Source organism: Elgaria multicarinata, chromosome 9, assembly GCF_023053635.1.
Source record: "Elgaria multicarinata webbii isolate HBS135686 ecotype San Diego chromosome 9, rElgMul1.1.pri, whole genome shotgun sequence".
Taxonomy (NCBI): domain Eukaryota; kingdom Metazoa; phylum Chordata; class Lepidosauria; order Squamata; family Anguidae; genus Elgaria; species Elgaria multicarinata.
In genome coordinates, this window is record NC_086179.1 from 4,463,608 (window position 1) to 4,489,597 (window position 25,990).

General features: G+C 45.6%; 1 protein-coding gene across 1 annotated transcript in view; it reads left to right on the forward strand.

The window, feature by feature from the left end:
- The first annotated feature begins 609 nt into the window (after positions 1–609).
- The window catches only part of NET1 (neuroepithelial cell transforming 1), a 72,929-nt gene continuing 47,548 nt past the window's right edge, over positions 610–25,990 (forward strand). The window contains exon 1 of the mRNA XM_063134583.1: positions 610–650. The gene's annotated coding sequence lies outside the window, so the exon portion shown is untranslated. The remainder of the gene's footprint in view (positions 651–25,990) is intronic.

Genomic DNA, 25,990 nt, shown 5'->3' on the forward strand with positions numbered 1-25,990 from the left:
CAAACGACACCTGCTGAAATCCCATTATTATTATTATTTATTTATTTATTTATTTATTTATATAGCGCAATCAATGTACATGGTGCTGTACAGAGTAAAACAATAAAATAGCAAGACCCTGCCGCATACAGGAGCCCTGTCCTCCTTTTCATAGGGTCACCCTATTTAAAGTCCCACAAGACTAGCAACAACAATAATAAACCCAGCTATGCCTCAGCCCGGCAGCTAGGCCTCGTTCCCGAGCGTCTCCTAGCAACCGGACGGCGACGCTGATTGGCTGGGGCCGCTCCCGCTGCCATTTTCAAACCGCTTGCCCGGGCAGGGAGCCTCCCTCCTCCTCCTCCTCCTCCTCCTCCGTCGCCGCCATTAACCATTCTTCGCCCGGGCTCGGCGGCGGCGGCAGCAGCAGCAGCAGCAGGAGCAACGAGTCTGGTCTCGCCCGGCATGGAGAGCGGCCCTCTGGCTGAGAAGCCCCCTCTGAGGAGGAAGGGGAGGCGGCGGCACGAGGGGAGGCCTAGCGTCGCGGGGCGAGCGCCTCTGAGGCGCAGTAGCGGCGTTGGCGGCTTCGACGACGAGGACGGCAGCGGGGGAAGCGCCTCGCCGACGGAGACCCCCGGCGGGAGCCAACAGGCCGCGGTCGCCTGTGGGCGGTAAGTGCAGGCGAGCGTGTGGAGAGGAGCTGAAGGGTCGTGGGGGTGGGGGGGGAGGGGGAGGGGGAGGGGGAGGGGGTGCCTCCTGTCGGCGCCCCCACCTCTTCCCACTTTATCCCGGGTTTAGCGCGGGCCTGGGTGGGTCTGCAAGCCAGGGGGAGGGCTTGTTATGAAGGAGCAGCGCATTCCTTTCTCTCTCCCCCCCCTCTTATAACATCTGTTGCTTAAGTTTACGGGCTCAAGTTAAAGGAAGCCAGAGCCCAGCTGGACATCAGGAAAAACTTCCTGACTGTTAGAGCAGTACGACAATGGAAGCAGTTGCCTAGGGAGGTTGTGGGCTCTCCCACACTAGAGGTATTCAAGAGGCAGCTGGACAACCCTCTGTCAGGGATGCTTTAGGGTGGATTCCTGCATTGAGCAGGGGGTTGGACTCGATGGCCTTGTAGGCCCCTTCCAACTCTGCTATTCTATGATTCTATGTTGCAGGGATGAACCGACGACTACAGCCAGGTAATGATTATTGATGATAATTAGTGGAAGGACTTTAATAATAATAATAATAATAATAATATATTTATTTCTTACCCGCCTCTCCCTTTGGATCACGTACACACACCCCCCCCAAAGTAAATGCAACCGTGTCGTAGTGCAGACATCAGGATCTGACCTTGAGGCAGAAATCCTAAGAATGGCTGGATATAGTCAGCCAGGCTCTTCAGTACATTCTTCCTCAACCTGGTGCCTTCCAGAGGGACTACAGCTCCCAGCGTGGTGGCTGGGGTATGCTGGGAGTTAGAACATAAGAAGAGCCCTTGCCTGCTGGATCAGAACAAGGGTCCATTCTGTTTACACAGTGGCCGACCAGCTGTCGATTGGGAACCCACAAGCAGGGCGTGGAGTCCAACAGCAGCCTCCCACCCATGTTCCCCAGCAACTGTCTCTGATCCTAGAGGTAGCATGTAGCCATCAGGACTAGTTGCAGCCCAATGCTCTGGAGGGCACTAGGTTGGGGAAGGCTGCTTTAGTAAGTGGCTTGTTGTTGCTTTCAATTAGAGACCGCCGTGATGTGCCCTGAAATTCTCATATTGCAGCCTTTCCCTCTCAGACCTGGTGCCCTCCAGATGTGTTGGACTACAGCTCCCAAGTTGGTTGGTTGGGGTGTGCTGGGAGTTGTAGTCCAGCACATCTGGAGGGCACCAAGTTGGGGAAGGCTGTCGCAACAAGAGCAGCATGGGAGGAGCTCTGCTGGGTGAGATCAAAGGTCCATTGCGTTCTGCATCATGTTTCCAGCAGTGCCCAACCAGATGCCCTCGGGCAGGTGACAGGCAGGGCTGGTGTAAAGCAATAGCCCTCCTCTATTTATTTATTATCTATTTGTTTATTTATTTACAATTATACTGCCTTTTTTCCTCCTTAAGGAACCCAAGGCGGCGTACGTAATCCTCCTTCATTTTATCCTCACAAGAACAACCCTGTGAGGTAGGTTGGGCTGAGAGTTTGTGCCTGGCCCAAAGTCACCCAGTGGGTTTCCATGGCCGAATGGGGACTAGAACCTGGATCTCCTGACTCCCAGTCCAACACTCTAGCCAATACACCCCACTGCTGGTATTCAGCACATGCACAAGTTTAATGGCCCAGACTCATTGCTCAGTGGTACAACAAACCGACTCGCATCTAACTGCTTCAAGTACAAATACACCCAAGAACTTGGGTATGCCCAGTGGGGTTTTAGGCTTCTCCCCCACTCCCAGTTGAATAGCATACCTCCCTGACATATCACAATCTGCTTTTGAAAGCTCCCTGAGTTTCAAACGGGATTTACCAAGGGGGCAGGTGGGCTGCTGTTTGAGAAATGCAAGCCCAAAGTTCCCCTGTGTATGTAGGATTCATAGCTGCGTGGTTCTGTGGATCCAAGCAGAAAGATCTAGGTTCACTTATGGGCTTTGCTTGTTAAAAAGGATATTGGGTGATCGGGCTTGGAAAAGACCGGTGTCTGAGACCCTGGAGAAAGGTTAGAATTGATACTTTTGGGGTGGATGGGCTGGGGTTGATAGTGCTAGGGTAGGTGACTATATAAAGTAGCTTCATATTTAACAGTTAAGGCACAGCGAATCTGCGTGAAGTTTTTATGAGAGGCGTTCTTGCATAAGGGCATAGGAAGTGCTTTGCTGGATCAAATCAAGATCCAAGCTAATCCCACATTCTTTGCAAGAATTCCTGTTAAGTACAGTTGTTATAGGAAATTGGTCAGTGGATGTGCCCACCAAATGTTAAGAATTCACTAAATTCACCAAAATTTAGTTTGGCTTTTAAGTTACAGTACAAGATGATAATCTCCTGTCAGGTTTCTGATCCCTTTTGAAAGTCAAGGATATATTTTCATTGACGAAGCAAGTCCCTCAGTACTGAAAATGAGCAGGAACAGACAGAATGACAAGGCTAGTGATGATGGCAGGTTCATTCCCTTCTCCTCCATAACTATATATTGAGCCAGATGTAAACAGGATGGCAGTCGTCCTTTGGCTTAGCCTTAGAGTATCATTTTTTAAAACCAGGTTACCTTGCAGGCCTAGGCAGCGTTGACATTCACAGGAACCATGGCACAGGCAAACACTGAACACTGCATCAATAGTGGCTTAAGCCAAGGGTGGGAAATCCCTTTCAGCCTGAGGACTAAGTTCAATTTTGGAGAAGCTCTGGCAGGGAGCGGGGGGTGGGGTGGGGCATTCCAGGGGTTGACAAGGGCCGAAAGTATAGAGGTGGTGTAAAAGGCAAAAAGAAAGGAGAAAAAATACAAAACAACTACACCCAGCATATTGTGTGATTGCAGGTGGGGAGGTGAGGTTGCACTTTCAAAAATTCATTAAAAAGAATCTCTGGAAACACGTTAGCACACTAAAGAGAAATGCGCTAAGCACACCAAAGAGGAATGTTCTAACCCAACCTCTGTGCTAGTTTTGTTTTTAACTTGGAATGGGGAGTCTGTTTACTTTTTTAACCTGAGGGAACATTTGAACTTCGATTTCCCCCATCCGCAGTCTGAAGTTGTACTGTCCATTCTACCACCTCAGACCATTTTGCTGCATGGGTAGAGACACAGCCTTGAACTTGTAATAGTCCTCTGACTGCCAGATGGCCTTCTGCTGACCTTTCTTTGTAGCTCTCCCAATTAAAATCCACCAACATACTTATACTTCCTTTAAGCTGGTCAACATTTATTGAGGCTTATAAGGCCATGCAGAGTTCTTTTTGTCATGCTGTAATTAGATGTTGTGTGTGTGTGTTTTAAATCTTGGGTAATGGCTCTGTATTGTTCACCTCTCTCCATATCTAACTTTTCCAAGTCATCCAGCAATCTTCTAGATTACAGGAGACTGTGCAAATTCCCACTGAGATTTTTGAGATAGTATCATAGTGCCATTTCTGAATGGCTGCAGCAGGAGGTGTTGAGTAACACAACACCCATATCACTGAAGGAAAACTGGTGAGGTTAAGAGACAAGTAACTTGCTCCAAAACTTGAGTAACATAGAGGTAGGGTCTGAGCCCCAAACATAAAACCACTCATTTGAATTTTCCATTTTCTGCTCCAGTGGAACACCCAATCCACACAAGACAAACACACACATACACGCTTTACTGCTCAGAGAGAGAGAGAGAGAAAAAGAGATGGAAACACACACACACACTTTACTGCTCAGAGAAAGAGAAGGAAACACACACACGAGAGAGAGAGAGAGAGAGAGAGAGAGAGAAGAGGAAAACACACCAGACCCAGAGAAAGGAGAGAGAGAAGAAATAGAAAAAAAACAGGCCCAGGGAGAGTGAAAACAGACCCAGAAATGGAAGAAAACACCACCACCTGCACTTGGAGAAAGGAACAAACAGACACACTCCACCTTTTACAATTTGCTTGGTATCACTCTTTTATTCCCCAGTTTACCTTTTGTCTTCCTTCTAAAATATCTTTAGAGGGAGCTTTCCTGCCTAGTCACTCCTGTTTTTGCTCAACTACTCAGGTACCAGTCTCAGCCTTAAAAGGTACATGGAGTTGAGAGAGCAAGTGAAAAAGGACAACCGTGTTCCCCTTACAGCTCTATGTACTTTTTAAGGCAGAGATAATTCCCGTCCCAATTTTGAAGGTGGGGCGGGAAAGGCAATGAGCATGGAAGCATCCCCATCAAATCTGGTAGTGATAACGATGTCCAGAGTCAGGAGGCCAGGGCTGTTCCTACCACACAATTCTTCCTACAGATAGCTGGCTTGATAGCACTTGAAATCCTAGGAGTGGGCCTCTGTTGCCAGTAAGTGATGGCTCTAACGTGTTTCCTCTTGAATTCTTTGTATCTTTTCAGAGATGCTGGGAGAAGTTAGACTCCGCTGGTTAATTTGGAAGCAAGGAGGATAGGTAGAAGCTTTCTGGAGGGAGTTGAAGTACAACGTGTGATCACCCTTGAGTGAGGGATGCATGTGAGTGATAGGCACATGGGCTCCTCCTCCTGCAGAGGAGAGCAACAAATCCTCCTCTTAGTGCTATCAAATGACCTAATAATGCAGTTATTACACCAAAGTTTTCTGACTTCATAGAATATTTGATCATCATCAAATAGTTATTTGATTATGACTAGCTTCCCAGCCCTGAAATTGCTTTTATGGATTGATCCTTAATAAACAGACACTTTGCTTGTAAAAGTGTCAATTATCAATGGTGAGACAAGCCAGAACATTTGTCATTATTAATACTAGCTTTGGCTTGTCTTTCAGCAAAGCTATCTTACAAGAATTTTATATCTATTTTTATGGATTGCAGTGCTTGCGGCCACTTCTTGTAAGTTTCTAGGTCCTTTTTATAGCAAAATGATCAATAGGCTCTTAGAGCAAGTGACAGGTTTTATTTGTCTGAAAGAACTGGGAATGTTTAGCCTGGAGAAGAGAAGATTGAGGGGAGACATGATAGCACTCTTCAAATACTTAAAAGGTTGTCACACAGAGGAGGGCCAGGATCTCTTCTCGATCCTCCCAGAGTGCAGGACACGGAATAACGGGCTCAAGTTAAAGGAAGCCAGATTCCGGCTGGACATCAGGAAAAACTTCCTGACTGTTAGAGCAGTGCGACAATGGAATCAGCTACCTAGGGAGGTGGTGGGCTCTCCCACACTAGAGGCCTTCAAGAGGCAGCTGGACAACCACCTGTCAGGGATGCTTTAGGGTGGATTCCTGCATTGAGCAGGGGGTTGGACTCGATGGCCTTGTAGGCCCCTTCCAACTCTGCTATTCTATGATTCTATGATTCTATGTATTTTAATTTGATTTTGGAGCAATCCTGTAAATTTGGTTAAAGGCAGAGGGCAGGTTCACACAATCGCAGAGGGAAAATAAGCCATGGTGGCTTATTTTACCTTCCTACGTATAATTACCCTTACTGGGTGCAGGTTGTTGTGACGTCTGAACCTAGCAAGTGTGGATGGCAGGAACACACCATAGGTTTCAGGGTGGGTTGTAAATCATCCCAGCCACCAATCCTTGCCGGCTTTGGATGTCATGACAACCCATGCCCAGCAAGGATAATTTGGCGGCTCATGACGTGCAAGCATGGGGCGGGAAAATTATTGATTGATTGATTGATTACATTTCTATACCGCCCAATAGCCGGAGCTCTCTGGGCGGTTCACAAAAATTAAAAACATTCAAAGTATAAAACAACAGTATAAAACCATAATATAAAATACAATCTAAAAGCTCAACCAGATAAAAACAGCAGCAATGCAAAATTATAAATTTAAAACACTGAGTTAAAATTTATAGACTGTTAAAATGCTGGGAGAATAAAAAGGTCTTCACCTGGCGTCTAAAAGGATATAATGTAGGTGCCAAGCGAACCTCCTTAGGGAGCTCATTCCACAGCTGGGGTGCCACAGCAGAGAAGGCCCTCCTCCTGGTAGCCACTTGCCTCACTTCCCTTTGCAGGGGCTAGCCAAAATAAGCTACCATGCCTTGTTTTCTTTCTGTGATTGTGCAACCTAGTCAGAGTGTTTAAAGGTGGCTCATAGAACAGTGGGTACATGTATATTACTTAGCAAATGAAAACAAATGCGTAGTTCTGGGGGGTTTGGACCTTAAGGAAGCAGGCAGACAATGATACCCTGAAATTGGCCTTTAAAATGAGATTTTAAACACATCTCTTGTTTTTGAACCCTTAGTTCAGCTGTCCCTTGTTAAAAGTGTCGCTTGGCCTATAGCTTGATTTCTGTCACTGTGGAACAATCCAAAACACAAACACTTGGGTCTAAATTTTAAGTCCCCCCCCCCTAAATTCTAAGTCTAAAGTCAGTGGACCAAAGTGGTTTCAGGCCAGCAGTGGGTGGGGCTGTATTCCAAAGTGGATGGGGGCACTCTACTGCTAGTATGTGCCGGCCCAGCGTGATTGCCCAGACCCCATTCTTCGTCTCCTGCCCTCTCATTCTCTTACACACAATCCTTCTGTAAATGTCCCACTATATTGCAGTTGGGCTTTTAAAAAGCCTCCGTTTGGCTTTTTGGAGCATTTTTGGGAGGGGGAGTATGGTGTGTGTGTGTAAGGGAAGAAGAGAGATTTTCAGCAGGGAAAACCTATTTTCTCATGCTCTTTCCAATTTCTTCTTACAGTATGGCCTGTAAGTAAGCTTGTATCCACTAGATGTCAGTAGAAGATGGTGCTATCTCGTTATCAAGCACTGTGGAGACTGGGCAGTGTAAAAACTACCTGTAATATGGGCAACCCTTGCCTGCACATTGCAATGTAAATTAGGTAGAACATACACAAATTGTGAAGAAGTAGAGTGGAAAACACACTAGCACGATCAGAAGGGTTAGTCTGTTGTACCAGAATTAGGTGCTGAGCACCAAGGAGAAGAAATTGACTAGCAAAAGCATTTGAAAAAAATGTACTTAAAAGACTTATGTATGTATGTGTGTGTGTTGTTCCATGGCCATACTGATGGGGAATGATGTGAGCTGCAGTTCGATACGCCTGAAGGGCATCATGTAGTGGGAGGCTGAGCTAGGTGGGCCAATGTTCTGATTCAAAAGGTAGCTTGCTATGTTTCCTAGGCCCTTCTTTGGTTCCTCCTGCTTATCCTATGTAGGACACAGTTGAAAGAGACTAGAAAGTGAATGAAAAAGCATGATCAATTTGACTTGCAAGCTTCTGAAAACAAGTAAAATTGATAGAAGTTTCTACACAAACACCTCCCCACCCCCTTAAAATGTGTTATGGCTGTAGTCCACCTTTAAGTATGACTGGTGTCGCTGGCAGGAAAAGCAAAGCAAGCCCAATTCTTTTCAAGCAGCCATATGAAGAAAGGTTTATGAAGAAAGATGACAGAGCAGCATATTTCACTCTAATTGGTAGGCTGGGGCTTTGTCAGAATGGCTCTTTCTTGACACTGGTGTTGATCTTGCGGTGTCCCCCACCTTTGAATTTTGCCTCCCTTAAAACTCCTCAATCTTAAAAGCTTGTAATTGTTTAGATAGCCACTTATCTATTGCAAGCTATCTTTGTTGCTCAATGCTAACTGCGTTTTCGGTTTTTTTCCTCACTTGCCTGCAAAGGCCCCAGATTTTTAGTTGCTGCCTGTAAAATGAATTACATGTGCACCTAATTTTATACTGCATGTGTGTAATTTACAATTCTTTCCAGGTGTTAAAGGGAATGCCCTCCAAATTCATCACAGCCTTTGTCTAACACTTTGTATGTTTTTGTAACCTTGAATCAACATGCAGTGTAAATGCACAAACGCAAGGTGGCATAAATGAAGCTTTTTCTCGCATTCTGATCTGGTAGCTCCATGGTTCTGCTTTTGGAAAGAACTTTGGAAATGGCAGCATATTTTGTTCTGAATGGAACATCTTTCAGTCTTGGGTAGTTAGAACAATGTCAATGTTTATAAAGGTTATTCTGTGCTTGGGTGTAATTTGTTTTCCTGACAAACTATTTCCTCCCTTAAATAGAAAGGTATGCTTTCTCTCAGCCTGAGCTCCACCCCACAAGTAAATCAGAAGAAGGTTCGACCTAAGTTACACCAGTCATGTTGCATTGCATCAATTATTTCTGCCTCAATTTCGCAATAGAAAGTTTTACAGCACAATCTTATGCATGGCTAGTTAGAAGTGAGTGAGGCTTATTCCCAGATAAATATGCATATTGTTCACCGTCACAACTATTGTTGAGTATGTCATTTACTTGGAGCACATTAACTTGGAGCAGTGCAGAAGCTGATGCTGGGATTCTGCTTAATTAGATCATGTCGGCTAAATAAAACTGGAAGTAGGAGGGAAGCACCCTGCGTTCTTAAGAAAATTGGAAAGGTACAGAATCTTTCCCAGTATTGGTTTCAGAGGGAGATAACTGCTCCTTTCTTGCCCTTCTACCCCCAAAATGTTTATAGGGCACTCTGCACAATGACTGTGTGGAAAGCAGATGCATCTTGTCCTCTCACTGACTGAACACACTGCAGAAATAGGGATTCCTATTCTTGTGAAGGCCAGGGAACCATCAGACGGGTGCATTTTTGCTGCGTAGTCAGGCCATATCATTAGGGAAATAAAAGTGATATTATGTATACACTCTTTGACCTGGTTTGCATGTTCACTGCCATGGTGGGTTGTTCTGCCCACAGGTGTCAGGTTGCCAACTCCCCCCCCCCCAGCTTCTTGTGTCATCTGAACCTGGCAAGGGTGGCTTTTTGCGGTGATTAACAAACCACTCCTCAACTCTACAACAGGCCGTGAGTTCTGGGTGGTTTGTTAACCACTCTGACAAGCTATCCCTGCCCGGTTCAGATGACACATGGAGCTGCCCCAGTGAGGGTAGTTATGCAAATTAGATGGCACAGGGGGGTTAACAAGCTCCTGGAGTCTGTTAATTATCCCTGTGATCATGTGACCCGGGCCATTGTGTAGATTAACTCAGAACCTGATTTCTGCCAAACGATCTCTTCTTGATCCTCCCAGAATGCAGGACACGGAATAACGGGCTCAAGTTAAAGGAAGCCAGATTCCGGCTGGACATCAGGAAAAACTTCCTGAGTATTAGAGCAGCACGACAATGGAACCAGTTACCTAGGGAGGTTGTGGACTCTCCCACTCTAGAGGCCTTCAAGAGGCAGCTGGACAACCCTCTGTCAGGGATGCTTTAGGGTGGATTCCTGCATTGAGCAGGGGGTTGGACTCGATGGCCTTGTAGGCCCCTTCCAACTCTGCTATTCTGTGATTCTATGATTCTCTTCCAGACAAGCCCATCCTTTTTGCCTGAGGAATGTTTGCACTTTTTATTTGTTATCTTGGTACTGTTTTTTCGCATGATTTTCTGTACTAACCCTTTCTTATGGTAATAAGAAAAATATCAAATATGCCTTTACTTTCAACTATCAAATAGCAAAACAAACAAATCTTTCTTATTATGCATAGTTATAACTTGGGAGACCTTGATATGGTATAAATCAGGGTTGGAGTGGAGGGAGAGATGTCTGTGAGACTATAAAGTAACCAGGGTTTTGGAATGTCAGAAGCTCCTCTTTCCAGAGGGAATTGGTAAGCTAGCTAGGGTGGCAGGCTAAATATGCCTCAAAGCAGCTCTAAAACATTAAAGGAAAAGGCTGGTGCAATGAAATAGCAGGGCGGGGAAATGGTACAGTTGCTAGCTTTTCAACTGTTCTCGCTAACAAGCAGATTGATATGCATGGATTAGCAGGTAGAGCTTTTCATGGCATGTAGGTAAAACTATCTTCTAACTGCTTATATCTAGCTGCAATTAAAAGAATAGCAGCAGGCACCGACTAAAAAGTTGGCAACTTTAGAAAATGGTGACGATAAAGAACGTAATTAGAGGTTTGTTCCTCTTTAACTAGTATTAACTTTCACGTAGTATTAATCTAGGGCAATCTGTTGAGAACCTGGATGAAGGGTAGACTTCATCACCTCAGTTGCCTCTCCTACTTTTATCTTCAAACAGCTAAATTAAGCCATTATTCCCCACAAGCAGTGGCGGCTGCATTGTCCCAGGCATTTGAGTTTGCCTTAGATCAGTGGTTCCCAATTGGGGGTGCGCATAACCCACCCAGGGGGTCCGTGGCACTATTCACATATTCACCATTCATTTCTGGAGTCCACTGATGACGAATTCCTACCAGAAGTAAAATATAACATCACTGAGCATCTGTGTGATTTAGCGACTAGCTTCAGTAATTACTTCCCTGCACCTAATCCTGAAAACTCATGGAGAAGGAATCCTTTTGAATGTGGTGATGTACAACTAACAACTCTGCGGAAGAGCAAGACACACTTATTGACGTGACTTGTGATGGTTCACTGAAATCATTTTTCAAAGAATATAGACTGGACCAGTTCTGGTTGAAGGTTTTTCCTGATTATAAGAAGTTAGGTGAAAAAGCTTTGAAACATCTAGTTCCCTTTTGTTCCACATATCTTTGTGAGCAAACATTTTCGACATTTTGTTATATGAAGAACAAGCATAGAAATTGGCTCGATGTTGATCCAGATTTGAGATTAAAAGTAGGAAATATTGAACCAGATGTGGAAGGGATTGCTCGGGACAAAAAGAGACATGATTTCTCCCATCACATTTAGGTTTAGTAGCTGCTAGACAAGTCATAATTTGTTCAATTGTAAACTAGATGTTAGCAAAATTAAATTTGTTGTTATATTCCTAACTCTAAATCATTGTCATTTTTGCATGGTAATATCACAAATTTTATGGCCTGTTTTTTAGTATCCCTAAAATCCTTTGCTTATTAGGAGCTACCCCTTATTTTCTCCAAAAAATTGCTTCGCACAGGTAACTACCATAGAGATAACAAATTTTTCAAAAGTAGGGGTGGTCCATGGCTTGGCATTTGAAAAACAAGGGGTCCGCAGTCCTTAGCTAATTGGGAACCACTGCCTTAAATGATAAGGTATAGTTTGGCATTAAGGACTCTTCATAGCCCCAGCATGGTGGTTCTGTAATTTAAAAAAATTGTGGCACAACTGGTAAATGGTTGAAGAAAGTACATGCACAAAAGCTCGTGGCCAAACGCCAGGTATGAGAAAAAGATTCATGGGTGGGCAAAAGGGGAATTAGCCATGGGGTGGTTGGCCATTTTATGCATCCACAAATAAGATGGGTTTCTTTGGAATTTAATAGCCAATTCAGCACATTTGTTTACTGACCACAAATCTTAGTGCAGACACACAGTTAAATGGGCTTACAACAGGCTTCTTGACTCCATCGACTTGCCAGCTACCTAGATATTGGCAAGAGAGAAAGACTTAGAAAGGCAGCTACCAGATGAACATACATATGGCTGTTCTGTTGCTTTTATGAGCAGTACAGGCCTTTAATTCAACGTAACCACCAGAGGATTGAAATGAAAGGGCCACCCACACTCCACTCTCTTAAGTAACGTTTGTTTAAATAGCGCAGGCATTACTCCTAGCAGACCCCAGTCCAGAGGTGTTTCCTGCTCATCCTCCTCCGAGCCGCCAGCCTCAGCCCTTTCCTGGTCATTTCTTTTGCTCTGTCCTTGTCTCTATCTTTTTTTTTTTTTGCTTGCTAGCTTGAGTTCGTTGACTCATGAAATTCATGAGAAAAGTTATGCAGACCTCTAAAGTAAACATATTGCTTGTTCATCGAATTATCTGAAATGCCGCCTCTTCTCCCTCACCACAAAGTGCTTTTTCTTAACCATTACATTCTTGTGTCTACCGTATTCCCTCCTTTCTTTTTGCCCCTCTTTCTTTCAGGCCTCTGCCTTCTGCTACCAAAATGGCTTTAAGACTATTTATTTATTTATTTATTTATTACTATGCATCTCAACCCCATTGCCTACTCTGACTATCTCTTTTGACTAATTTTGGGGGAATAGACCTTTTTCTCAGTCTTCCCAAGCTCTTACCCTTCCTGTCTGTTTTCTCTCTCCCAACCACTTTTCTTGAGCACAAAATTCCTCCTGTTTCTAGGCCCCGTGAGAGGCTTTCCACAGTCAAAACCAGCCTTTCTGGTTTGTAGAATCTGAACTGATTGTGTGTGTATTCTATTGGTAAGACAGTTTCCAATCTCATCAGTTGAAATGTTTGTTTACACTCCATGACTTCATAGTGGCTCATGGTGTGAGCTTCCCACAGACCACTATAGGAACGGAATGCTGTACTAGATCTGATCCAGCATGGCTGTTGATAATCTTCTGGCTAGAAAGGACAAGCAAGATCTTGCCAGTCAACAATAGGCAACTCATGGCCTATTATATACAGATCCCAATCCCATAGATTAAAAATAAGGGGGTTTGCTTCCTGGAGAGAATACAGGTCCTCTGTAGTCCTCCTTACTTTGTTATTTATTTTATTTATTTATTATATTTTTATACCGCCCAATAGCCGAAGCTCTCTGGGCGGTTCACAAAAATTAAAACCATGATAAAACAACCAACAGGTTAAAAGCACAAATACAAAATACAGTATCAAAAGGATTTTGATTATATTAGGATTATATTTGTTCTCCACCCCCCCCCAGATGTTCCAGTAACTAAAGATAGGTCCAAAATGTTGCAACTGTTCATTGGAAATACTGCTTCAGGCTAAAGCAGAGCTTGTCTTATAAATAAATCTATAATCTATAATAAGAACTAAAAGGAAAACAACATCGTGACCGTGGGAAATATGGTTTTTGGCAAATCCCATGTCATGACTTCTGTTGATCTTAGTTGGGCATAATTCCCACAAGGACTTAAGATGGCTCTGAGTTGGCATGGTCTCTTGAGTGAAGTTCTTGCTCATGGATTTGGCCCACTGCTATTTTCTGTTCTTTTGTCCTGAAGAAGCACTTGAAATAGGTAGAGATTTCAGCAGGGTAGGGGGAATGTACAGTGTGTTCAGCTAGCCTTGGAATGCAATGCTGTTAGTCTGGAATGGCTGAAGAGCTGACTTAAAAAGGAGGCAAAGCAAAACCCAAATGGCTGGTGGATGGCAGCAAGGAGCAAGTGGCCTGTGCCATAACCCATGTGGAAAAAATCTGGCGTGTGTCTTGCCACTGAAATCAGTACAGCACAAGCTGCACTTTCCCATCAAGACTGCTCTTTGCTGTTCCTCTTTGGAATTAGAGTTCACTTTTCCCCTTGAACATTGGCCACAGTAAGCCTATTGATTGCTGAGGCTGTTGTGACAGATGTTTAGTGCGAGGTCCAGGTTTTGTTGGTACGATCTGTCCACCTCCATTTTTCAGTTGTGTGCACAAGTTTGCTTGTGACTCCTTTAGGACAGGAGGTGAGAGATAAAGTGTCTTAATTGATAAGCTAGTGCCAGTGGAGTGTGTGTTGGACTTGGACCCAGAATCATAGAATAGTAGAGTTGGAAGGGGCCTATAAGGCCATCGAGTCCAACCCCCTGCTCAATGCAGAAATCCACCCTAAATCATGTAAGGATTCTTGTTGAGCTCTGCTATGAACTCAGTCGAGGGCCTTGAGCATGTTGCAACTTCTCTGTGTGAAGAGCAGGGCTGAGAACATTGCTGGAATCTGGACCCTTAGAAATTTGATGCAGCCTTAAAAACACAACCCCCCCAAAGCCCTGGTTTGTATTGCCATTTCCTGAAGTGGGGAAGGGCCAAAATGTGCTACCCACCCCCTTAGAGCTAGAGCTGTGTATATTTGCAACTTTGCTCTTCGTCCCAAATCCTGTAAACAGAATAAATTGTGCAAATATGCATGTTCTGTATGGAAAATTGTGTCTTGTACAGAATTTAGAAGCTTAGACATGGATTCCAATAGCAGCAGAAGGCGAGAGGGAAGGGTATCGAGATTGGGAATGGCTTCTCAGTTCCAGGTTGGGGCCTTCTTTTCGTCATGGCTGATTCAAACCCACCCTGAGGAGGTTGCTGTTGCATCTGTAGACCCAAATAATGGCCCAGGAAGGACCTGGTTGCTGTTGGGTCAGAGAGCTCATAAATCCTCATGGGACCTGAAGCCACGTGTGTGGATGATCAGACAAGGGGTTCCAGTACAAATGGAACCCCAGGTAGCCAATCCAAGCTCTCTGAATAGCTGGCCCAGACATCATTTCACGTACCATCTTGGGCTCACTTGGGAGGAAAGGCAGCACATTAAATACATAAATAACTTTTCCTCACCCACGATGCCAACCCTCCAGAAGAATAGAGCGTTGAAGGACTATAAGCAAAGTACACTCTCATTGATAGATGCTACCTTCACTGAGGGGGCGGAGCTTGTGGGTTTGCACTTCTCTATATAGGGCCTCAGCTCTGTTTTTTAAGTTGTCTGAGGAAGCCTGCCTGCCTGCCTGCCTGCCTGCCTGCCTGCCTGCCTGCCTGCCTAGAAGTCCTGCAAAACTTGTATCTGGCTGAATGCTTTGTCTTGGCCTCAGCGTTACTCTTCACCTTGGTAGCTCCAGCACACATCTCTGTCTTCCATAACAACTGCTTCATGGTGCAGCCTCACACTTTGTACATCTAAGGGAGCAATCCTGTCGCCCCTAGGCAGAGTCTGGGGGTCCATAGGAAATTTCGTATTCCTGGATCCGAGTCTCCAACTTCGAACTCGGGAATCTGAGCTCCCTGCCCCTTGCAGCCTGTGTAGAGAGTACCACATTCATTGCCTCTCTGAGGTTGCTTTTGCATCCTCAGAGATGAGGTCAAAGGAGCATTCCCATGGGTGGGGAGGGGGCTGGGGAGGCCTGTTTATGCCATATCCTGAAGCCTCCCCAGCGTCCCTCCCCCTCCTGCCAAAAAGGCCTGTCTAGTTGAAATACAGAGTAGGAGGCACAGCAGTGGCAAGGATTGTCTCCTCCACGCATCCCACTCTGTGTTGGACACTCCAAAGCCTCTGGGTTCAGAGGCTTAAAAGTCTCAAGGGAAGATCCCATAGAATTGTGCCCTATTTAGGGCACAATCCTATGGGATTTGCCCTTGATGTTCATAAGGTGCTGAACCCAGGAGGTCACAACAATCCTAACCGGGGTGGGAGGAGTGGTGGAGGCGATCTTCACCTCCCCGTGCTCCCACCCTGAATTTTTCACTTTTTAGCCCTCGGAAAGGGAAGGAGACTTGAGAGGCCTTAGGATAACATGTACCTTGGCCTCTCCATTCTCCTCCCCTCGCCTCTTACTGCGCTGAGTTCCCGACCTCAGAGAGCAGTCGATGCAGTTCTTTCCATGCTGGCTGTGACCCCTCCGAGGTTGAAGTGCTGTCTCCAACCTTGGATCAGGGAATCCGAATTACCCTACTGCTCTTCAGACGATGTCTAGGAGCCATAGATTCCTCCCTTAAACGTATACCTAAATATCTACAGGTTGAATGTGGCTTTATATTTTGAAGCCATGGTAGAGCAGTTTTCTGTGAGTTTCTGAAGGGTAATAATATTGTGACTTTATTTGTAAAGCCACGTTACAGATTTGCTCAGCTATGCATACCTATGTTAGTCATTTATATGCGAGTGTCGATCATTTATTTGTGAGAGTGACAGCCGTGTGTGTTTGTTCAGTTTTTCCAACCTGTAGGTGATTAGTATTCTCCCCAGGTATCCGAGTAGTATCTGTAAGCCTGGAATATTGTCAGAGATTAAATTTCCTTTGCAGTGTAGCTACATCCATACACAGTAGAAGTTGCTAGGCAGTTTGGCTTGGACCAGAAGTCCCATGTGGGGAGGAAAATCCGGAGTCAACCTGAAAGGAAGGCCCTTCTCCAATACAGGAAGTCTGATGCTGGGAGATAGTGGAGGATTTAAGTGGAGAATTTGGGGTCAGTGCCAAGTGGCACTACATAATGCTCCACCCTACAAATTACTCTGGAAAAATGACACTTTTAATCTTCTCTGATCAATTTAACAGTGTTGCTTAGCTTCTTCAGGCAGGACAGAAAAGTCAAATACAAGCCTATGTACAGCACAATCCTATGCATCTTTACTCAGAAGTATGCCCTATTATGTCCATAGGTCTTATGCAAAACTAAGTGTGTTTAGGACAAGCAGCATTTGCGTTTCTGAGAGGGGCCTAAAGGGCTTCCTCCAGAAATTTTAAAGACTATAAAAAGAAGCATCAAAGGATATAAAAAGAACAATGTAATGGTTATTGCAGATGGTCTGGAAAGTACAAGCCGTCCTAAAATCATTAGTAGTGTCCTACCCACTTGGGTTTAGTGGTTGGGCTTTGTTTTGCACCTCCATCCCGTTGATTACTATTTAACCTTTTCCAGCCGAACTGTGTCATTTTCATGGCTTTGCTGTTTGGGAACTGGAGGCAGCTGCTAGAATTACTAATTGCCCATGGGTTGCAAATTGGCGAGTGGTAGCTCTGCTAGAATGCTTTGCGAGTGGTTTCTCTGAAACTGCCAGAAAGTCGAGCACCCCTTTTAATCTGTACCTCCTGTTCCCAGAAGTTTAAGGGCGCAATCGTATGCATGTTTATACAGGGAGAAGTCCTGCAACTCCCAGCATTCCCTAGCCAGTTATGGGTGCAATCCTATGCATGTTTAGAATTTTATTTATTTATTTATTTCCATTTTTATACCGCCCAATAGCCAAAGCTCTCTGGGTGGTTCACAGTTGCAGTCTGAGAAGTTATAACTTGTATACGGCCGAAAGAACTCCCCTGCCAACCTAATCCCAGTCACTGAAGCACCGGCAGTATGCTGGTACGGCACTGGTAAGTATGCTAGGTCATAACGAGAGATGTCTGGCGTTGTAACAACTGCAGCCGTAAAGGTAGTGCAGCCGTAAGGTCTCCTGCTTCAGTTCACACTGTCGCTGTATGCCTTTGACCACATTTCCTCCTTGCGAATTGGAATCCGCAGGGCTTTTATTTTGCCCCGGCAAACTGATAGGTGGGCAACAGGATTGGGGGAGGAACATAGTAAGAGATGCTGCTGCACCATCCAATGCTAATCAAACCTGGCAAGAGCAGCTTCTTTATTACCAAGCCATATACATGTTGCACAATTTCCCTGATGAACACAGATGTTCAAAGTTGTGCCCGTCTCTACCCTGTTTACATATGTTAAAGGATGATTAAGATTATTTCCTTGTCATAATTGAACATTGTCACTAGCATTGCCTAGCTGCCTGAAAATGTGTTATTCAAAATGTCTTTAGCATAATTGAGTAGCTGAACTCCACTTCTTTAAAACTGGAGACACAAAGATGATTGGAAGCCAGATAGGAAGGAAATGGAGAATTGCTGCCCAGTCTGAAGAATTTATTTTGGATAGTGAAGAGTGTTGAAGGTTAACAGGGCTGCCAGATTAAATTCTTGCCGCTTTCTGTACAGCCCATCATACAACAGCTAGCAAAGATTTGAATATGCGGATAGAAGCTTTTGAGGCTTGAAGTAATTTCTGCAGCTTGGAAAAGTTGGGCTGCAAGATATACTGTTACCTAAGAGGAGTGCACACCTCTCCAGACTTATTTATTTATTTATTTATTACATTTTTATACCGCCCAATAGCCGAAGCTCTCTGGGCGGTTCACAAGCTCTCTGGGCGGTTCAGACTTAATAGTGCTAGCTATCCCAGTGGCAGTGCTGGCTACGGATGGATCAACATAGCTGTGTTCCTCTTCGTGGTGTCTCTGTACATCACCCGTATGGGCTCTGTGCCTGCGCAGAGCCTCGTTTTGTGACTCGTGTAGCTGAGGAAAAAACACCGCCGCTGCACGTGTCCTAACAGGTTCCCACCCATTCTTTCAGTTCTCTTTCAACCGCCTAGTGATAGGAACGTCTCGTCGGGAACTCCTTTTTCAAAAGGACACAATTTGAAATACGACAACTCTCCAGGTGGGTCTGCCATTTTCTTTTGTAGCCTTTAGTGTGTGTTGAAGTAGAGATCAACAGTGCCCCAAAAGTTGACTGTAGAACTCTAGATAACTTAAGAAAGGGCATTCAAGCTTTATTTACATAGTTATCTACAATATTTGTATACCTCACCACATCTAGACAGGTTCCGGAGCAGTGAACAATAAAAATACAAAATAGGATAAAACATGTAAACATTATGTTAAATAATTATTTTTTTTTTAAAAAAAATCTGATAAAAAAACGTGGCTGGTCAATCAAGGATGGCTTCCTGAAATAAAGATGTTTTCAGGAGGAACCGGAAACAACCCAGTGTTGGCACCTGCCTGATGTCCAAAAGCAGGGAGTTCTATAGGAAGGGGGCCACCACACTGAAGGCTCTTCCCCTGGTGGACTCCAATCAGAGGATGGGTCTATGTGGAACCACCAGGAGCAGGCCCTTGGATGACCTCAGTGACCAGGCAGATTGCTAAGGTAGGAAGCAGTTTCTCAGGTACCCTGGTCTCAAGTTGTTTATGGCTTTGTATACTAGCGGCAAAACTTTAAACCTGGCCTGGTAGCAGATAGGCAGTCAGTGCAGTTTCCTCAGGAAAGGAGTTGAATGCTGAAAAGGGGCAGCTCACAAGAACAGCTGAACTGCTGCATTCTGCACTAGCTCCAGCTTCTGGAGCAGCCCCACATAGAGCGCATTGCAGTAATCCAGTCTTGTACCTGTACCGCTGTGGCCACGCTATCCTTGCCCAGGAGAGGTTGCAGCTGGCGAACCAGCCAGAGCTGGTAAAAGGCCATTTGGGTCTCCAGCAACAATGATGGATCTAGGAATAAGCCCAGACTGTGAACCTGATCTTTCAAGGGAAGTGCAACCACATCCAAAACAGGCAAAGAGCCATGTCTCCTGGATGCAGGGACCACTCACCCAAAGGGCTTCCATCTTACCAGGATTTAGTTTCTGTTTATTGGCCCTCAACTAGCGTATTACTGAGTCTAGGCACTGGTCCAGGACTTGCAGAGCCTCACCTGATTCAGATGTTACAGGAAGATAGAGCTGCATATCATCAGCATACTGATGGCATTCGGCTCCAAATTCTCCTAATGACCACTCCCAAGGGCTTCATATAGATGTTAAACAACATTGGGGACAAGATGGAACCCTGTGGAACCCTGTAGCTCAATTGCCAAGGTACCATTGAATAATAGCCCAATGTTACTGTCTGAAATTGGCCCCATAGTTAGGACCGGAACCACTGTACCACAGTGCCTCCGATGCCCATCTCACAGAGTCAATCCAGGAGGATACCATGGTCGATTGTATCAAAAGCTGATGAGAGATCAAGCAGAATTAACTGGGTTGCACTCCCCCTGTCCCTCTCTTGATTTGGCCCTGTAACCAGATCAAAACACAGACTCAAATGGGTCTAGATAATCAGTATCCTTCAAGAATGCCTGCAGTTGCTCTACCACGGCACTCTCAAGTACCCTATTTCTTCGATTGTAAGACGCACTTCCCCCCCATATAAACACCCCTAAAAATGGGGTGCGTATTAGAATCGCGGGTGTGTCTTAGGGTTTTTTTTTCTGTTGGTGATACTGAAATTAGTGTGCGTCTTACAATCAATGGCGTCTTACAATCGAAGAAATATGGTACTTTCCCTAGAAAGGGGGTGTTTGCGAGTGGATGTTAGTTGTCTAGTGAGGTTCCCGGGGAAGAAGGGAATGGCTGTAGGGGGAGCCCAGAGAGGAGGCCAGCAGCTTACCAGTGTGTGCAGATGCGTCAGGTAAGTCCCATGGGTTGGCAGGCAAGCAAACGTGGCAGCATCTGGGAAGGAGTGTGGGCGTGGGGGCTCTGAAACATCATTGCTGTAGTGGTTTGCGCAGAAGCCTCAGGTAAGTCCCGTGGCTCAGCAGACAGGCGAGCGGAGAGGGGCAGTGGTTGGGAATGAGCAAGCAGAGGGGCTGGGAGGGAGCGGTGGGGGAGGAACTGGGAGAGTGGAGCCCAGAAAGGAGGCCTGGTGGCTCGCTGGTGCACACAGAGGCCTCACATAAGTCTCACGAGTTGGTGGGCAGGTGAGCGGTGGGTGGCTGGGAGGCAGTGGCTCTGTGGGGAGATCAATGGACTCCCCGTCGGCCTCACCCCTGGCTTTTCTGGGTGCTCGCAGAAAAGCTAGAAAAGTATGATATTGAGCAATAAAGTACTAGGGTATGGATGCTCTGCACGAGTCAACCTAGTTAAAATTAATCTGTCGGTTAAAAGGCAGGTGACTGATTAACTAAAACGTCTTAATTAGCTGACGACTCGGTTATTATTACATCGTACTTATCTGGGTCTTTGTTGACCTGATTGCCTTTCCATGGTGTGCTTCACTTAAGAGTTGCATGAACTGGGGCCCTTCATCTGCCTTGTTATCTTCCTTTGGGAAGGAGCCAAGCATATCGTTCGCTTTGAAGTTTCCAGCACGCTTCCTCTCCAACAACAGATTGACAAGATTTGCACATATAGCTGGGATGGGTAGCTGACTTTCCTTCAAGTTAAGCAGGGAGAACAGGAAGCTTGCCACAAGGGTCCAGTATATTTGTCTGTAGCCAACCTCTCTTGTTTTTCCTGCTCTGGTTTACCTCCCTTGGTGCACATTAATGCTGGAAGGGGAGAGGGTGGGGAAGGTTAGACAAACAAGCTGAGCTTCCAGCCAGGCAGCCAAAAGGAACTTGCTGTCAAAGCATCTTTGGAGAGGCGAAGCAGAAATGAGAAAAAGAACCAGATGGCATAAACATCAAGATGCTCCGGCTAGATTTCTGGTTGCTTGCAAAGCGAAGGCACCATCCAACCACAACAGGGGAATGACCTGTTCTGTACTATCCAAGTGGATGCTGTGCACTGCTTTCAACCCCCATGATGGATTTGCTGATGTTGGGATCGAGAGCAGGAGACCGCGCACCAGTGCAGTGGTGCAAGATGTGACCATTTGGCAAAATGGCCAGATGATTGCACTGGTGCAGCAACTCAGGGAAAGTGTGATTGCAGAGGTGCACCAGCCCTTAGAATCATAGAATAGTAGAGTTGGAAGGGGCCTACAAGGCCATCGAATCCAACCCCTTGCTCAATGCAGGAATCCACCCTAAAGCATCCCTGACAGAGGGTAGTCCAGCTGCCTCTTGAAGGCCTCTAGGGTGGGAGAGCCCATTACCTCCCTACGTAACTTGGAGTTGCTCAGGGTCGAACCTCGGACCTTGTGCATACAAGGCAGGTGCTTTTCCACAGATCCACGGCCCTGTTAAGCCTGTTCTCCTCCACCAGGGTCATAGAATCATAGAATAGCAGAGTTGGAAGGTGCCTACAAGGCCATCTAGTCCAACCCCCTGCTCAATGCAGGAATCCACCCTAAAGCATCCCTGACAGATGGTTGTCCAGCTGCCTCTTGAAGGCCTCCAGTGTGGGAGAGCCTCCCTAGGTCACTGGTTCCATTGTTGTACTGCTCTAACAGCCAGGAAGTTTTTCCTGATGTCCAGCTGGAATCTGGCTTCCTTTAACTTGAGCCCGTTATTCCGTGTCCTGCACTCTGGGAGGATTGAGAAGAGATCCTGGCCCTCCTCTGTGTGACAACCTTTTAAGTCTTTGAAGAGTGCTCTCATGTCTCCCCTCCATCTTCTCTTCTCCAGGCTAAACACGCCCAGTTCTTTCAGTCTCTCCTCATAGGGCTTTGTTTCCAGACCCCTGATCATCCTGGTTGCCCTCTTCTGAACACGCTCCAGCTTGTCTGCGTCCTTCTTGAATTGTGGAGCCCAAGACTGGACACAATACTCTAGATGAGGCCTTACCAGGGCCGAATAGAGAGGAACCAGTACCTCACGTGATTTGGAAGCTATACTTCTTTTTCTTTTTTCTTTTTTTAAAAAAAATCACAGCTGGACACGGAGACAACGTGCTCCCACTTCCACCCGGCCAAAATGGCCGCCACCATAAAAGGAGGAGCCAGCCGGAAGCTATACTTCTATTGATTCAGCCCAAAATAGCATTTGCCTTTCTTGCAGCCATATCGCACTGTTGGCTCATATTCATCTTGTGATCTACAACAATTCCAAGATCCTTCTCGTTTGTAGTATTGCTGAGCCAATACTTCTAACTGTGAGTTAGATGCAGGGGCAGGCTCTGTGTGTGTGTGTGTGTGTGTGTGTGTGTGTGTGTGTGTGTGTTTGGCAACAATGAGAATTCATTCAAGGGATGCCCTTGTATTGGTGCAGTACTGTAGCCATGAAACAGATTCCAAAAGCCAGGAGGAGAAAAACCCAAAGGCTTGGGTCAGTGAGAGTGCTGGTGCGGTGCCCTGCGTTGCTGCCCTTGGCATCAGGCTGTCAGACGTACACAGTTGACTGTGAAGGATAAGAAAAGGTTTGGTAAGGTTGCAATCCTGTACATACGTATCTGTGAGCAGATATTCAGTTCACTGCGATTTACATTTAAGCAGACATACTTCGGATCGCAGTTCAAATGACATTGAACGCTGCACCATTTTGTGTTGATGCAACATTACGCAAGCTTTCAAGTCAAACAGCGGTTATCCAAGCCCATGAAGAGTGAGGGAGCACTCACACATACGCTTTCAGTGGCAGAAAGTGGTCTGTACAGAAACGAGCACTTGCCTAGTTTACCTTGCAGGGGTGAGGAATAGTCAACCCCCCAGGCTGGATCCTGCCGATGGTATGCTCCCATCCATCCTGTAGCATTTATTTATTTATTTATTTATTTATTTCACTTATATACCGCCCCCATAGCCAGGGCTCTCTGGGCGGTTTACAGAAATTCTAAAATCGAGATAAAACGAGTATACAAAATTTAAAATTCTAAAACACAGAACATACCGTTTAAAAACAACAACAAAAACCCTTAGCAGCCTGCTGTGTTTGCGCTGGGAGGTAAGAAAAGGAAGCGAAGCAAACAGCTGGAACAGGAACAGAGGCGCACACACACACAATAAACCTTAGATAAGAAAATGTATTGCAAGTGCTTGAAGAGGAAAGGTATTAAGAATTACTAACCTATTTCAGATTAGAATAATCTGAAGTTCCTTCTGTGGAGTTTTATCAGAATAGTATTATTTCCTTTGCCTAAAATTGTAGAACACAAGATTCTGAGATACCCTTTCTGGATTTGATTGCATCTGAGGAAGCGAAGTACGTTTGAAGATGGTCACGGCTAGCCCTGTCCACCGCTGGTATGCCTTCCCTGAGAGAATGGAGCTCTCTACAGAAAAAAAAGGCTCCCATCTCCACTTTAATACTATACCTATGTGAGGGTGTGAAGAGATGTGTTGGGGTAGAGATGCGAAAGCCTGGGGATACGAAACAGAAAAATTTGGGAGGAACAAAACAGAAGTGGGAGAAGGGACGTAGAAATTGTTGAGGGATAAAGACATAGATAAGGTGTTTTATTGCCCTCCTAAAATACTAATCTGGGCAGAAGGTCGTTCTTCAGATACCGTGTGTCTCGTTTGTGGGTTCCTTGTCGGCAGCTGGTTGGCCACTGTGTGAACAGATAGCTGGACTAGATGGGCCCTTGGTCTCATCAAGCATGGCTCTCCTTATGTTCCAACCTGCTCTGCTTGTGTCTTCCTCTGTATATATTTGCATGTGGGGGAAAAGTTACAAGTCCCTACCGTATAGAGAGAGAACCCCATAAACTGCACAGCGGGAGAAGGGGGGAGCTATCCTTTCACTTCCCTGCTTGTACTTCCTTTTTCCAGGCTCCCTCTGTCTCCTCCACACATTCCTTGCTCCATTCCTTCCCATCCCCAAACCTGGCTCCACCTCTTGGTATTCTTCCTTTCCACTTTTCTTCTACAACCTCTGCCCCCCACTCTCCAGTCTTCCCTCCTCGCATCACTCATCTAGGGTTTTGAATCCTCCCTGGAAGCAAGTTGTGCACCACACTATATTTTGAATTTACTTTCTGGAAGCAATAATAAGTAATTGAATGGGGGATAATTAATTCAAGGCAACTTCATTTTTGAGCAGGGAATTGGCTCATGGAAAAAAGGGTTCAGGGGGACGGGGAGAAACCCCTACCAGCTATTCTCTTGGGTGCATTTTTTCACACCTCCTCATTGCAGATCAATTGCAACTACGAATTTGGGGTGTTCTGAGCCTGAGGAGGGAATCAATGAAATAATTTATTTTATTTGGTGTGATTTGGATGGGAAATCAATTGCCTGGCTTTGTGAAATTTAAATAAATGCTAGTAATTATTTCTAAATTTGCATATATTGAGGTAAATCCAGATAAGACAGAGGTGCTCCTGGTCAGGCGAAAGGCAGATCAGGGAATAGAGATTCAGTTTGTGCTGGATGGGGTTACACTCCCCCTGAAGATGCAGGTCCGCAGCTTGGGTGTGCTTCTGGATTCAGCCCTGAGCCTGGATGCCCAGGTTTCGGCAGTGGCCTGGAGTTCATTTGCACAGTTAAAGCTAGTGCACCAGCTGCGCCCGTTCCTAGAGATGTCGGACCTGGCCACGGTGACACATGCCTTAGTTACATCCTGGTTGGATTACTGTAACACGCTCTACGTGGGGCTGCCTTTAAAGAGTGTTCGGAAACTCCAGCTGGTTCAAAGAGCTGCAGCCAGATTGTTGACCCGGACTGGTTACAGGGAGCACACAACTCCCCTGTTAAAACAGCTCCACTGGCTTCCAGTCTGTTTCCGGGCACAATTCAAAGTGCTAGTTATGACCTATAAAGCCCTATATGGCTCGGGTCCAGGTTATTTGAAAAACTGTATTCTCCCTTATGAGCCTGCCCGTGCTTTGAGATCTTCTGGAGAGGCCCTTCTTTCAGTCCCACCATCTTCACAGGCGCACTTAGTGGGAACAAGGGAAGAGGGCCTTCTTGGTGGCTGCTCCCGGGAAGCTAGGCTGGCTCCCTGCTTGATGGGCTTTCGGAAGCAGGCTAAAACTTGTTTCTTCCAGCAGGCCTTTGGAGAGTAATTTGGTCCTCCATCTATGTTAATGACTTATAATTTTGTTGTGTATTTTAAACATTTTTTGTTGGTTTGTTTGTTTTTACATTTCTTTTCCTAGGTTTTACAACGCATGTTTTCAACTTTGTAAGACCACCTTGAGGCCCAGTATTGGGCAAAAGGCGGGATACTAATACTAATACTACTAATAATAATTTGGCATATGCAAACGTTATGCAGATTTGCGCCTTATGGGCCTGGGGCCTGATCCTTTAAGTGTTTAACAGTGTCCCTGATGGCGCCAGGAGAAAGAAGGCAATTGACTAATTAGCATATTATGCAGCCAAACAGAGAGGCACCAAGGCTTCCTGTCAAACCCCAGACTGATGGCAGCTATCCACTGGAGGAAGTCTTCGCATTGTTCAGTCTTCCTTAAGTAAATATTTAGGAGCTTCTAGTATACACATGTGGCTTTATCGTCTAGCACAAAAGAGCTCTCAGCAGCAGCAGACACATAAGGGCATAACAAAACCCTGGCTTTGAAATCTACCCAGTGATTTCAGGGGAGGA